The sequence below is a fragment of the Carcharodon carcharias genome, chromosome 21 (assembly GCF_017639515.1).
Source record: "Carcharodon carcharias isolate sCarCar2 chromosome 21, sCarCar2.pri, whole genome shotgun sequence".
Lineage (NCBI taxonomy): Eukaryota > Metazoa > Chordata > Chondrichthyes > Lamniformes > Lamnidae > Carcharodon > Carcharodon carcharias.
This window is the reverse complement of record NC_054487.1, coordinates 4,481,640-4,494,821: the sequence shown is the minus strand read 5'-3', so window position 1 is coordinate 4,494,821 and position 13,182 is coordinate 4,481,640.

Sequence of the window (13,182 nt, the reverse complement as noted above, 5' to 3'; positions counted from 1 at the left end):
CCCTAACTTTCAGAACCGTTGCCAAGAGAAGGTGGAACTGCAACATCATAAATTGTTTTTCGTAGCACCGCACCGACACAATTGGAGGCCCTAAAATTTTTAGAAAAGGGAACTCTGGTTGTAAGCCTTCTGGTGCATGCAGTCTTCACTAGTGGTGCCCTGCCTAACTGAAGCTGCAGGGGGCACAGCTTCGACGACAGACGGGAGGAAGCCTATACTCTTGAAGACCAGTGAGGCTTTCAAGGGTGAGTGCATGTATCAGCCAGTAGGGAGGCATTTATAAAGCAAGTAAATGAATTTCATGTAAATCAAAGAGGCAGCTAGCTGGTGAACTAAACACTCGGTCTAGGGGCAACTGTTTCAAATAGTCTCTCTATTGTCATTTAAGAGGTGAATGTGTTACTTTCCCAGAGTTCATGGGGCAGCACCAGCGACAGGATGGAGAGCCAGTGACAGGAGAGACAGAGCTGAACCGTATAATAAACAGCTACTGCACAAATTCAAGACGGTGACCCAGCAGGAGGATGGGCACAGAAATGACTGGCGGGCGGCGGGGGGAGGGGGGGTGGGGGGCGGGTAGTTGGGGGAAGGGGGGTGGGGGGAACCCCCCGTCACTGCAGGGTGAACATAAATATATACACGTTTCATTCTAAAATTTGTTATTTTCCCCTCATTGGGTACCTTGTCGGGAAATGTTTCAAGAGGAAAAATAAATCCATATCCGTTTTAAAATGTCCCAAATTGGGGTCAGAATAAGTCTTATTTTGACAAGATTTGCAACAAAACAGATAACATGAATTGATGTCATTTTCATCATCACCGAACTCTCCTAGACTTTCACTGCAGGTGCAGGATGTACTTTGTTTCGTCAGTTGTGCGCATTATTGTGTACAGGCATTTACCCAATATTCAGTGACAGTTCCCCATATTGGCAATTTTCCTGGAAGTTTGGATAGAACATTACATCCACAGATCTCACTGGCAGCTACATTATCTCATTGACAAAGTGAGACACTACACTAAAGAGGAATGCTTCACATTATGAATGTGTTGATCTTGGGAGAATTGAATTTCTTTTATTTAACAAATCTGTCAATTTGTGGGTTATTAAGCATCGTAAGTTCCTGTTAGGAATTGAAGAACAGCAAATTCAATCAGGTAAACTATCTTGTCATCCTTCCAGTCTCTGAAACAACTGAAGGAAGCCGCCCACTCGTCCAGTCCCACATTTTGCCACTTCAGCATTTTTATTTGTGAATGAGTGAAGTTAACCCCAGGTTTCTCTACTCGGTGGGCAATATTAGCTTCTCCTCGTTAGTGTAGTGGTTATTATCCTTGCCTGTCTTGCGGGAGACCGAGGTTCAATTCCCTGACATGGCGAAGGTGTGTTTCCATTATCTTCATAAGTGGAAGCACACGAAATTGGGAACCTACGTTGGACGTTGGTTGATGTGACAGTGCAGGTGAAGGTTTTGTATCAGCGACAGTGAGATTCAGGATCCATGGTTATTTTGAGAGATTCTGGAATGTTAGATTTCTTTGATAGGAACGGCCCTTCGCACCAACAGTGAGCCAACAGTTCCATGTGTCTCCCAACACCGATGCTGACTCTTTCACTTCAAGTGGGCAGACTCTGAATTTAAGTGAATTGATAGCTTTAAACCAGGACAGCTTGTGTTAGATACTGTATTTCAGAACTGAGAGGAACTGACCACACTCAATGCAGTAATGACTAACCAGGTGGAGTTCATTAATAATCTGAAAGTAAACCTGCATCTTCCTGTTACATAACAAAATAACTTACATTATAAACACTGTCATAATGTTGTTCCTTTATTAAATGCATTTTCCCCTTATTTCCTTTGCTTTTGGAAGGCAACTTTTCAGTATCTTGCCTTTCATTCCCGCGCCCTCTCCACTTTTATTTTCTTACTCCATTGCCTCTCCCTCAGTGAACACGATTATTCTCCTAATTCCAGCTCTATTTTCCGGTCACTGCACTATCAGCAGCTCCTTGGCACAGATATTAATTTCTCTTTTGATCTTTCATTGAATAAAAGTTGAAACATGTTGAAGGCCATTCATATTCCTCTCTCTACCTTCTCGCCAAATTTCAGTTTTCTTCTCTGTAAATCTGTTTGTCTCTCCTGATCCTCTTCAATTCCCGACACAAAAACAGATCTCAGTCCCTACATTTAACCCAATGACTGTCTTTTACCTTATTCCTTCCTCATGATTGCAGGAGGGATTCAGTACATTTTTTTTGTAACTTTGAACAAGATCAGCCCAAAATTATTTACGCTGACTGGGAGTCTGGGACCCAGTGCCACCGTCAAACAATTAAAACCAGAGTTTTTAACGTGGGAATTAGAAAAATAATTCTGCACACAAAGATTGCGAGAACTTCTGTACATGGCAATTTATCTACGTGAATTGATCAAAAAGCAAATTGCAGGACTCCAACCCACAATCTTCTGATAACCTTATACGACACAGGGAAGTAAAACTTCTCATCTAGTATGCCCTTTGACCACAACGACAACAATTCAACAAATATCATTTATTTTCCGTAAGGTTCCAGAACCTGAATCAGAAAGTAGACAACCCATATTGCCCCTTTGTCTGATCCCTACCTGAATCTGAATTTTGATATTTTCTGTGAACCTTGTTTAATATTGTGTTGATTAAACAGAGTACGACAATGACCTCTCCAGGATGATGATACTGGAGTAACTGACAGCTTTCAGTTCACTTGGTGTTTAAAGACGGGAATGGTGCGGAATTTGGGACACACATTCCCTTGGAGACCGATTCCTCACTAAAAGACCGGGAGAGGGAGAGTCAGGAACAGAACAACTCTGACACTCCCTCTGTTCACTGACTCTTAATCCCTCTCAGTGAACCCAGTGCCAGGAATTATTGAAATTAATGGTCCAAAAATCCTGCAAGGAATGATCCGAATTGAGCGAGTTAAAGGGGCAAATTTCAGCTTTAAAGAGTCTCAGTCCTTGAGCACAGTCTGGGACATTTTGTTCAGCTTCTGATTGCAGTGAAATGTGAAAAGTCCCGGAGTGACATATTGTTCCAGAGATAAAGATACAGTAACAATCCTAATATTGAACAACAATGTCTGATGCTGCATGCCTTTTACCCCCAATGACTCTGATAAAACTGCATGATATTAGACAGATTGAAAGGCTGTTATCAGATGAACACACTATACTTGCATACCCTATACATCGGCCAACTCTGACCCTGCCTCAGCGCATCTGCTGCAGAAACCCTCATCCATGTCCTTGATCACTCTAGATTTGAATATTCCAGTATTCCCCTGGCCGGCCTCCCATCTTCCACCCTACATATGCTTATGCTCATCCAAAATTCTGCTTCCTGAACCACGTTCATTTAATCAATCACCCCCGGGTTTGCGGACGGACACTGGCTTCTGCCCCGGCAATGCCTCAATTGTAAAAACCCCATCCTTATTTTAAAATCTCTCCCTGAATTCACCCCTCCCTTTCTCTGTAACCTCTCCAGCCCAGCAAAACTTCCATATTCCCGTTCTTCTGCCATCTTGTACATTCCGGGTTTTAATTCCCATCAGCATTGACAACTGTGCATTCAACTGACCTGATCTAAAATTCTATACTCCTTCCCTCAAAACCTCCACTTCTCTAGTTCCCTCTCATCTGTAGAAAGCTCCTTAAAATCTACCTCTTTGAAAAAGCTTTTGTCACCTGAAGGTATTTCTCTTTCAGTTGGTGAGCATCAGCTTTATTTTTATTGATAACTCTTTTCTTGTACTTTGCGATAGTGTGCTGCAGCGAAAATACCGAATTTAGCTATGGTGGTGAGCGGTCTTTCTTTTCAAGCAGTTCACTCTGGCTCAATTCCCTGAAATGGCAGTTTGTTGATTTTTTGAACCTCTCAAATCAGAAACCCGAGTCTCGGAGCTGTGGTTGAACCGTATCGGTGAGATCTTCCACGGAATACATACGCAGATGTAATTCAGGTATAAAAATTACAACCGCCACTTATCTTCCATTTAAAATATAACTCAGCTTTTTCCTCTTTGCTGATAATGAAGGTTTTCCCTGAACTTCAGTGTGGAGCCGGGATAGGATTACTCGCATTCAGTAAAATTCACTAATTCTCTGAACATTTTCCCTCTGCTGCTTCCTAATTCTTTATTTGAATGTCTATTCACGCACAGAGATTGTTTTATTGTTCAGAAAGCGACATACTGCTCACGCTGGGAATCTGAAATAAGAACAGAAGGTGCTGCAATCAGCTCCCACAGAGGAAGGATAGTAAATATTTCAAGTCTAAGGAAGTTTTCAATATGACCCGGTAGCAGAAACTGTCAGAGATGCCGAATTTTTCCGGCATTTTTCGTTTTTTTTGAGATGAGTTATTTCAGTATTTCACCTCTTTCCCAACTCAATGTTCCCTGTGAAACTTTCAAGGCTGTGCTCAGTTCCTTGCGTACTAATGTTTTATCTGAAGTGCTGTAGGTCATATCCTGCGAAATCAAACTGACATCCTGCTTATTCTAGGCTAAAACGTGCATGGAATTTCTAATCGGCCTTTAAGGGACAGCATTCAGTGGATGGGAAATGGGCCGTGCCATACAGTTTTAGTTTTGCTGCGGCCTGTGAGCAGATCAAGGCACATCTGTGATGCCTTCAATTTTTCTACTTCTGGACAAATATTTGTGTGCCCTAATATAAGTATATCAAACCGTAACAATCACCCCCGTGTTTCCGGACCTAGCAAATTAGCTCCTCTGTTATAAAGTCCTCATCCTCAATTTCAAATCCCTCCATGACTTCGTTCCTCCCTTATGTAAATGGACCTTGGAAATCGCTTCGCTTGAATTACAGCTGCGTGTGTTTTTGGAACAAAATCTCACCTCATCAGAATGAACTCCTGCTTGGATATCCTGAACTCAGAAATCTAAAAAAAAACAAACTGTGACTGGTGGGAATGGAACGCAAATCAACTGCTTGGAAATCATCTATGCTGACCACCAGACCACCATAGTTGACGACATGCAACTCACTGGTTAAAGTATCACAAATACCCAATGCCGTAATGGTGATTGGTGCTTCAATCTTTATAACAACAGCACATGGCGTTCAGCGGTGGAGAGAGCCTGGCAGTAAGATTAACTGCATATACGATTGGTGAACAGTATCAGGTAGTGCTTCATGGCATGAGGCGCCTCTTCACGTTTTGATCTGACCTAAAGAGAGTCGAAGGTCGAACATTATTGAGAAAGCAGCGCGCTGACTGTCCAGAAAAGCTTGTAAAACAGATTCAGATAGTGTTCAAATGAAGCGCAGGGAAACAGACGAATCCCACATGGTTAGGTTACAATGCCTGACCTGTCAGTTCAGTGATTGGGAGAGGGTTTCAAGAGGACCAGCTCCAGATTATGTCAGTCAAGAAAGGCAACTGACCAGGGCGTGGACTGGATTGACATAGAGTGAGAGAGAGTCAAAAAAGGAAAAAAAAACTCAAGAAAAACTGCATAAAAATCTGACCAGAGAAGGCTGCAATTATATTGGCACAACTTGGGAAAAGGCAGCAAAAGCAGCCACAGTGACAGTCATTCCAGGTACCACAGAAGATGGAAGGGCAAAGCGACTTTCTCAAAATATCCACAAAATTCCCCAGCTTGAATTCGGATGCAGTTTACACGAATTCAATATGTTTAAACAGCGCTATGGTTTCTTGATTCAGGTGTGCCTCAGCCAGACAAGCAAGCCATTAGAATTCGCCTAAATTTGTGAATGAATATCTAAGCAGGCTGAACATGTCAGGATTAACAACAGAAGATCTAAAGGATGCGTAAAGATATGGGTGACATTGGAAGACCCGTTCAGAATCACGTTCAACTTCAGTATTCATCATTGACATGTCATGTCAGTTCCACAACAGCTGATCGAATCCATGGACAATTAATCAGCAGATGCAGAGAAAGGGATCTATTGTATGATTTTCCACAAGCAGCAGTAGTGGGCAGAATTGTTCCATTGTTCTTCACATAAACACACTCCAGCAAGAACTGCTAGACAAGCCGAAAATAAAGAGCAACAAAGAGATATTCAAGACTGGACAGAAGTGTGAAATGTTCTTTGCTGGTCAACGAAGCTTAAAGATTCCAAATGCAACACCGACTGTTGTTGCACTCAAACCAATTAGGTCATGTGCAAGTCAGGAGGAAGCATTCAGATTGCGGTGTAACAGGCCTTCATTTTTCGTGCAGCTTGCCTTTCCAGGTAGCTGATTGATTGTCCACCACCATGTGGCAGGTCTGACTCGATGCGGCAGGACTGCAGAGATTAGATCTGATCCACTGGTTGTGGAGTTGCTCCAAAATCGTTTGCCTGTGAGGCAGGAGACAACATTTTTCATGGCAAAAATAGTGTTGTAATGGGCGTAAGGCAATTGGGATGTGTTTGAGGCACTATTTCAGCACCAGCTGGTGTATTCCGTCTGCTTCTCGGCATCGTACTTGAGGAAAAACATGAAGATGTCGGAAGAATGTTAGAAAGAGGGCTGACAAGGTTCACAGAGTGGTTTCTGGGATGAGGAACTTCACTTATGCAGATAGATTGGAGAAATTAGCACTGTTTTCCTTGGAGAAGCTAAGGTTGGAGGCTGATTTGAAAGAAGTATTGAAAATCATGAGGGGTTTGGGCAATGTATATAACGAGAACGTGTTCCCACCCATGAAAGGAACGAGATTGAGAGGGCACAGGTTGAAACTAATTGATAAAAGAAATTCAAATGACACGAGGGAAAACATTTATTTTTCACTGAAAGTGGTTCCGGTCTGGGATGCACTGTCTGAGATTGGATGAGGCAGGTTGAAATGAGCTATGAAGGAAGCAAACTGGTAGATTAGCAAGGAGCAAGAGTGAGAGACATAAGTATCGTTCGCCACATTTTCACAGACATTTCAAATGGAAAAGGAGAACAGTCTAGTCACTGGAAAAGTAAGAGAAAAGAAACAAAAACAAACAAAAAAAAGTCCCAAAAATGTTTAGCAGGTCATGGAGCATAGAGCATCAGTGTAGACAAACAAAGTGACCTGTTCAGGTCGATGTCTTTTCATCAGAACAAAAGAAATGTATAAGGATAAAATGCTTAAACCACCGGAGATCGGGAGGGAGCAGAGTTAACAAAAAAAATGAGTGAGGGTTTTTTGGTGGGGCGGTGGGTTGTTGGCGTGGAGGAGGGCAAAGGCTTCAGGGTACAAAAGCTGAACAGAATTGTATTGGTTCTAGTAACAAAAAACAACGGCTGTGACCAGATGAGATTGTGAATGGCTGCATAGAAAACAGCCGTTTTATTTTTCATGATAACGCTCTTGGTAAGTGTCTTGGCATTTTTACGTCCATTGAAGGGCTTGTAATCAGCGTTGGTTGTGCAGTGGGGAATATAATTTGTCATCCGCGCAGTTGACTCGTCTTCCATTCCCGCATATTGCAGTTTGAGGAGTCATGACGACTCGAAACATTAACATGATTACTCTATCCACAGATGCTGCCAGACCTGTTGAGGATTTCGAACATTTTCTGTTTTTATTATTGCTAATTTTAAACCTCTCAAGTAAGAAACGCCAAGTCCGCAAATTATTTTGATAAGTTAAGGTGAGATTTTGTTCCAAAAACACACGGGGGAAAAATTCAAATGAGAAGATTTCCAACCATTACTTTGTTCAACACGGATATAACATTATCAATCCTCCAGTCCTTTGGCATCACTGGCTCTTTCTCTCTCTGTCTCTCTCCCCAGCTCTCTATCATTACCTCCACATCACACACACACACACACACACACACATGTTCAACATTGCATTTTGTGGCTTTATATATGATAGATTGCTTTAGCCAGGACGATTAATATGCTCGTTTAGATCAGTCAGATAGCGTCACCTCTGAAACAGCGCAATGATCATTGCTTTGCTGCGCTGTAAATGAGTTTGTGCGTGCACGTCAGACGCATGGAAAATCCAAGCCTGTACACATCATGCAGTTCAATTCACTCGTTAGGCTCGTGGTTAGAACCCCCTTGTGTCAGGCAGGCGATCAGCGTTCAATTCCCCGCCGGAGAGAATACTCCGGTATTTATACAGAGAAGGAACGTGAAATTGGAAACGTAATTTAAATTTGGTTCGTATATGGGATGCAGATAAAAATTGCATATCAATAGAGTCAAGAATCTGCAGTTGTTTCCAGAGATCCCGGGATATGAGCGAAATGTGAAAAGAATGGCCGCATAACCCACACAGTCAGGCGACATTTCCGTGCTTTTCCTAACACAGAAACTGGCTCTTTCACCTCAATTGAGCTGAATCGAAATTAGTGGTTCGGTAGATTGAATCGAGCACGGTTTGCTGAAACAACATACTATAAAACCAAGAGGAACCGGGCTATGCTCGATTCGGTAATGAAAACAAACGCAGAATTCATTAATAATCTTTCAATAAATGTGCACCTTGTAAACCGTGACCATAACATGACAGAATCGCTTACATCTTAACCTCTGCTACCATTTTGTGCATTTTTATTTTTTATGTTTTCCTTCATTTACTTTGCTTTCTGACAGCAGCTATTCAAAATCCACCATCTTTTGTGTCCCTGCTTACCCAGTTTCCTCTCCCTCGGTAAACACCAGAATTCTGCTGATTTCAGTTCAATTTTCCGGTCATTGCACTAATCAGCAGTTCCTTGGCACAGAGTTGAATTGCCCTTTGGGTCCTTCACTGAATTAAATTTGAAAGATGGTGAACGGCATTCATATTCCTCGCCAAACTTTCAGTTTTCCCCCGATGGAACTTTGTTTGCTTCTTGAACTCCTTCCTAACCCTCTTCAGATCTAGAAACTAAACCACAGCTCAGTCCTTACATTTTACCAGCGCCTTTACTGAAAACCCATACTCATGATTTCAGGAGGAATTTGGTATGTATTTTTAAGTTAATACCTATGACTTGGACAATCGGACCCAGGGCCACAGGCAAGGATTTAAAACCAGATAACAGTGTAACTCTCTTTTTAATGCTTCCTTTAAAGCTGCATCCAACACACTCCCAGGCAGTGCATTCCAGGCCTTAACCACTTTTTGCAAGAAAAGTAAAGTTTTTCCTCCTGTCATTTTTTTTTTTTACGAACTACTTTAAATTTCAAACCTCAAAGTCTTGAACATTTCACGAAGGGTAATACTTTCTCCCTGTCTCTTCTGATCAGGTACCTCGTGATTTCCAATCCTTCTATCAAATCTCCTCTCAGCCTTCACTTCTCCCAGGAAAAGAGTCCTAACTTCTCCAATCTACCGTCATAACTGAAGTTCCCCATCCCAGGAGTAGTCTCGTGAATCTTTCCTGCCCTATTTCCAATATCCTTCACGTCACCAGGTCATTCATAGTGAGCAGCGCCTAGGGTCAGACGGGATACAACAACTGAGACTCAGCTAGTTCCTTCGACAAATCCTGTTAATCTCATTCACATTACAGCACTTGCTTTGTGTGCCTATTGTGTCCTGTCCTCACAGACAATCGGTTTTGATGTGATCCCACAATCTACGGATCAGATTTAAGGTGTGCGGAGCTTGCACGTACATTGGCGAATGATGGTGGTGAATTAAACATGTATAATGGAGATGACGGCTCCACAAATAAATGTTGGCCTTACCAGCAATTCTCTCACCTGGAACGAATAATAGTAAAAGCTGTCAATGTATTCCAAACCTCACGGCAACCCTAACCTGGGGTCGTGTCCAAGTTTCAGTTGAAAGAATCTCATAGTGACCTCAACTTCATTGCCTACACACTGACAGAGAAAGCATAATCATAGAATGGGCACAACACAGAATGCTATTTGGCCCATTCTGTCTGTGCTCGCTTTCAGAAGGAGAACGTGAGTCAATGTCAATCCTTCACCTTCTTCCTGATCCCTGCATATCACTGCCCCACACCCCCATCCTTTTCAGGGCTTCCAAACTTTTCTATTTCTTTGAGTGTAGAAGAAGGAAGGTTTGGAACCTGTTAAAGTGATTTGTTACGTTAAACACGGAGAAACTGTTTCTCCCTCCCTAAGAATGGGATTGCATTTTGCCATGTTTTTGCTTCTGATCCACAGTGATCGTGCCAACCAAGGGAAAAATCAGGAAGCACTTTTCACACTTAGAGTAGCTGGTAATCTTAAAACAATTGTAAAGTCGATCGAAGCTACCAAAATTACGAGATGGTGGGTATTTTTCTGTAAATCACAGAGTTCTCCGTTTCTTCAGTTCTCCTTGCAGTATTCAAAGTCCATGACTCGTTTTGTTGCCGTTTTGCTGGACATGAACACTTTGAGGCAAAAAGGCAACGCCCAAACAGAGATGGAAACCTAGACTCTCAGGCTGAAAGCCTGATGCTCTACCGACGAAAGTACCCGGGCTTCGCTTCACCTGCTTCCCAGAGCCTCCTTCACTGTCCACGAAGAGGCATCGTAAACTTTTGTTGCAGTTCTTTCTTTGCCAGTTCTGTTTTTTTTTCATATTGCCAGCTTTCACGCTTTTTTTTCCACCTGAAAGGATGGTGAAATCAGGTTCAATCGGGATTTCAATGGGATTAATTTACAGGGTAATGGGGAAAAGCTGCATTGTAGAACACTATTGACACATCATTCATAGAGCATGGACAGACTCGATGGGCAGACAGGCTTCCTTCCAAATGATACGATTCCGCCATTCACGAGTTTCATTTCGACATGGGCTGGGAGATTAGAAAAGGGCATGAAGGTGAAGGTGATGAATGACTGATTCCAGGCAATTGTCTGATGTTTTGTACATTATATAATGCCTGACATTTTGTACCGACATGGAGCAAGACTGCATTTGTCCAGCTGTGGCGACCGAGTGGTTAATGTGTTGTGCATGACTGTAGTGTAGGGGGTTCGGAGTGAATGTTCAAACAATGTTCCCAGCTTCCATGATTGAAATGATTATCTTCTCGTTTCAGCTCCCTGACTTGAAAATTTATTAAACTAAACCCATTGACCCGAAGCTTGGAAACACAAATAATTTACGTAGATCAATTAGATAATGTAGATTTGCTAGAATAGGAACAAGTTGCACAAACAGTTGTTCAGGAAACTGATTGAAATGTATTTTAACAAATAATCTGAAATGTTTGGGGGTAAAGCAGGATGTTGAGCTCATGAGCTTTAATGCGGTATGCTTTCATTCATATGGAGGGGGTTAATCTGTGTGAACAGATGGTAACAGATTGTCCAGTTACATAAAAGCAAATTTTTGGACAGGAACTCAAATAAATCAACAGATAAACAGTTTGAGAGGCGATGTATGACAGGGACATAAAATCGGGTCGGTAAATAACGGCTAAGCTGATCGTTGCAGAACTGATAGCAGCTGTCAACCACAACATCATAAAACTGCCTGATATAGTGAACAGGCAAATAACGGGTTTTATTCGGTTTCCCACCTCTGTGTCATTCTGATTCTTGCTGTTGTGTGCTCGGAGACCCCTGCAGTCTCTGGTAGCTGTTAAAATGCGTCTGATTGTCAAGCAATTAAATAATATAAAAAGGAGCTTGAGAAATGGAGATAAAATACATCCAAAAAGGCTGCGATCCGGAAATATGTTGGAAGAAAATCCGCGCCAGAGCGGGATCCCTAGTGAACATTGTTAATGATCAGTTTGTTGATCACCAGTTTTTGCGGTTTATTCAGTTGCTAATAAATGAACATTTGTGTTCCTAGGCAACCAAAACGGCATATTCTCCCAATAGATCAACACAGAGACTGCTGCTATGGTCACTGTAGCAGCTTTCGCAGTGACAGAGTTTCCTTCAAAATTCTGGCCGTATATCGCTGCCAGTGACAGTGACAATTGAAGATTGGAAATGGAGCTAAATTGCGAATGAGAAGTAAGGCGGCCACTTCAGTGCCAGCTTATGACGGGTGCTTCAGCGCGAAATGACGGAGCGCCTGCTCCATTTAAAGTTTGGTACTGTCATAACAATGACAGTGTTGGAGAGGAATGAATGTGTAAAGACTTTGCTGAAAGCTTGAAATTCTAATATATGAAGTAGATCTGTTTTTGCCAGACACCATATGGACAGAGATACATTTGGAAAAGCCCCAGTTTCTTCTGGCGTGAATCGTGATTGTGAATAGGTTCTCTGTAAGAAAGAGGGAATCGAGATCAGTAAAAGCGACAGCCAGATAAGTATCACAGTATGTAGAGGGAATGGTCAGTTGTGTGTCGACTGACTATGATGCGCCTTGATTCTTTTGATTCTTTCCTATCATAGATGCAGACACTTTTTCAAAACATTAACACAGTACACGCTCAATATCCTTCCAGAAAACTTCTTTGAGACAATATCAGGGCAGCAGGGGGGCGGGGGTCACTCGGATTCTGTGTCTGGAATGGCACTGAAGAACGAGCCAAGGGCCGTCGACACTCAGTCCTTGCTGACTGACCACGCACCAGCTGGAACGTTGGAACTATTGTATTTGTAAATGCAAAGCTTCAGGTTACCAGTGAGGTGGAAGGAATTAGTTTTCCCCAGAACTGTTTCATTGTTCCGATCTTCACAAAGCTGCTCAGCAAATTCAAAGCTCTCCTTCTGAATGTTGAACATGTCTTGCCGAAAGCTAACCTCAAGCTGAAAAGCTTCTCGCCATCAACGTCCTGAAATCTTAGCCGATCTCCGTTTTTCTATTTCTTTCATGAGGTATGGATATGCCTCCACGTCAGGTATAAATTGCTCAACCGAAATTGCGTTGAGAAGGATTGCTAAATGTACAAATTGAAAGCACTTCAACCGTTGAAATAAAATTATTTTTAAAGTGTTGCTCTGCCTTCAGGTTGATGCAAGTGAAACTTTTAATTGGAACTGAATTGAGAATGAGAAGTAAGACGATCACAGCTTTACAAACTTATGACTGGTTCGTCAGGGAGAAATGACCAAGAGCCTGTTGAAATTTAAGTTTGGTAGGTCCATTCGGGGAAGTTGCAAGTGCAAGAAACTGAAATATATTTCCACCCGGCTGTCAATCAACGAATTAAGGCATTTAGATCAAGTTGCGGAACCAGTAAATGAGAGAACAAATAACAGGCCGATTGCCCTTGGCGATTTATAAATCTATCCCAGCAACAG